The sequence below is a fragment of the Nannospalax galili genome, unplaced genomic scaffold (assembly GCF_000622305.1).
Source record: "Nannospalax galili isolate Female #2095 unplaced genomic scaffold, S.galili_v1.0 scaffold183, whole genome shotgun sequence".
Lineage (NCBI taxonomy): Eukaryota > Metazoa > Chordata > Mammalia > Rodentia > Spalacidae > Nannospalax > Nannospalax galili.
Genome location: NW_008350555.1, coordinates 988,645 through 991,435, shown reverse-complemented (window position 1 = coordinate 991,435; position 2,791 = coordinate 988,645). Strand labels below are relative to the sequence as shown.

At 35.9% G+C, this 2,791-nt stretch overlaps 1 protein-coding gene across 1 annotated transcript in view; it reads right to left on the bottom strand.

The window, feature by feature from the left end:
* The window catches only part of Fam92a (family with sequence similarity 92 member A), a 24,597-nt gene that overhangs the window by 7,515 nt on the left and 14,291 nt on the right, over window positions 1-2,791 (bottom strand). The window lies entirely within an intron of this gene.

Below are 2,791 nucleotides of genomic sequence, written 5' to 3'. Positions count from 1 at the left end.
TTAGCAACTGCTGGTCAAACAGCACCATGGTTTGATACAATTCTGAATTTCATAATAACCATCTCTAAGAGATATAGAGAACAGGAGGATACCTTAAGAGGCTGAGTGACTTCTAAGGATAGGAATTCTTTACTTAGTTGTTAAGACTTCCTAAGACAGTTGCTAACCAGAAAGGAGTTACCCCCCCCCCAAAGGAAGCCATAAAGAAAAGGGCAGGCTCTGATCAGTAAGACTCCAGAAATTAAAACTGATTTTGAACAGAGGTGCCAAGGCTACTCACAGGGCAAGAACGATCTCTTTAAATGGTGAGGTGACAAATGGAAATTCTAATATAAATGAGTGAAATTTAAAATAATTTTATGTGTATGAGTATATTGCCTGGATGTATGTAGGTGCACCCATGTCGTGCAGTGCCTGGATACATCAGAAGAGGGCGCTGGATGCCCTGGAACTGGAGTTAGCTTACAATTGTTAGCTACCATGTGGGTGCTGGAAATTGAATCTGGGTCCTCTGCAAGAGCAACCAGTTCTCTTAACCACCTTTCCAGCCATAAATGAATGAAATTTAACCTTGACCTCATACAATGTAAAAATAAATGGATCACAGGCTTAATCTGTGAAAATTACAAAACTTTTAGAGGAAAGCTGGGGGAAATCACTACCTCTGATTTGGCAATGGATTCTTAGCTGTGACTTAAAGCAAAATCAGCAGAAGAAACTGGATTTCATTAAAATTGGAAGCTTGTGCTTCACATACCATCAGAAAGAGACTGCTGACAGAATGTGAAAGAACAATGACAAATTATTTAGTAAGGGACTTATATCCAAAATATTTTAAAAAACCACATTACAACCTAATAATATAGAACCCAATTGAAATATGGACAAAAACCTGAATAACCATTTTTCCAAGGAAAAAATACACTAATGGTCAGTATACATTACTGGGTATTGCAAATCAAAACCAAAGTGAGATACTACTTTTATATTCACTAATAAGGCTAGAATCAAGAATTCTAATGAGAAGGAAGTACTGAGGATATAGAGAATTTAGAACTCTCATACAGTGCTAGACGGAATGCACAATAACGAAGCCACTTTGAAACACAGGAAATTCCTTAAATGGTTAGACCACTACATTAGAATCCAGCAATTTCGCTCCTGCATAAATGAAAATATTATTTCCATGCAAAAATTTGTACATGAATGTTTAAATTAGAATTATTAATAGCCAAAAGGCAGAAACAATTCCAATATCCATTAACTGATGGATAAAATCAATCATATAATCAAATTTATTTGTTTAAAAACAATGAAATAGTGATGATGCTACAATATGGGTAAGTCTTGCAAACATATTAAGTAGAATAAAACAAAGCCATTTGTTTCACTGTGAAATGTCCAGAATGGCCCTAGCCATACAGATAAGATTAATGGTTGTTTAGGGCTAATAGGGAGGTAAAAGCTAAAGAGCACAAAGGTGATTGTGGCACAAACGTGAGTACATTAAGTAGTGAGTTGTATACTTTGAATTATATCTGCTTTTCAAAGGTGAAACTTTTTCCTGTTTGTTCCCCGCTGCACTTATCCAAGGACTTTCTTTTTGAGGAACATAGTATTGCAGACCAGAAGACCTTGGACCTCCTAGAAAGTGCCTAAAAGCGGTTACTGAAGCAAGGAATCCTGCACTGTTTCTTGACCCCATTTTGTATTCAGTGGTGATCAGCAAATTTCTAAGACCCATAGAAGTAGCCTGCATGTAAGTGGAACAAAGAAGTGAACCCAAAGATTACAGATAAGTTTTCATATGTGAAAAAATTGTGCAGTAGGAAGCCTTTAGGTGGCAAGAGGATGGGCATACCTAAGTAATCATTCTCACCTTTCAGGTTAAAGCCCATTCATTATCTTACTCCAACTCCTTTAGCCCTCAATTTTAGACAGGATGTCAGCAGCTGTTAACACTTCATCCCGCTCCTCTCCCCTGATTCTCTCAGCTTGACAAGGTGTTTGTTTCAGGGCAGCCTTCTTAGACAATCTGCCCTTCCACAGCACAGTGCAAAGCTGTGACTAAAGTTCTGAAAGCCTTTGAAACTATGATTAGGAAATTAAGAGTCAGATGAGTGTTGCTGCTTTATTGCTTTCAGAGATGAATTACCTAATCAAGTGGCAGATAATGTTTATTTTATTGATTTCAGCAAAATAACAAAAACGTATTGTTAAAGCACAGGAAAATTTGCAATGAGCCAAAAAATCCTTTTACCAATTTTTTAAGTATATAAAATGATCATAAGCAATACTTAAAAGATCTTCCAAAGGTAACTGAAAAACTGTCACCAAAACCTGTTGAAAAGTAAATCTACTGATGTGTCACACAATAAAATAAGGCAATTATTTTTTTTAAACTAAACTACTCTATTGTGATACAGATTTATGTAGTTACTACTCTTTACACCTTTCAAGAATACTGTAGCTATTAGTTTTATACCATAGAATATACCATAGAATTAATAAGTCTATAGTGGGAAGCACAGTTTTAAAAAATTGGTTTACAGCTCATAGTTTTGGTTGGGATTATACAGATTAGTTACTTTGTATCCCTGGTTCATTCTGTTTTTTAAGAAATATTTTTTATTATTTTTATTTTATGTGTATGAGTATATTGACTGCATGTAAGTATGTGCACCCATGTCATGTAATGCCCTCATAGGTCAGAAAAGAGCATCAGATTCCCTGGCTGTTAAGAACAGCCAGTGCTCTTAACCACTGAGCCATCTCTCCAGCCCTACTGTTT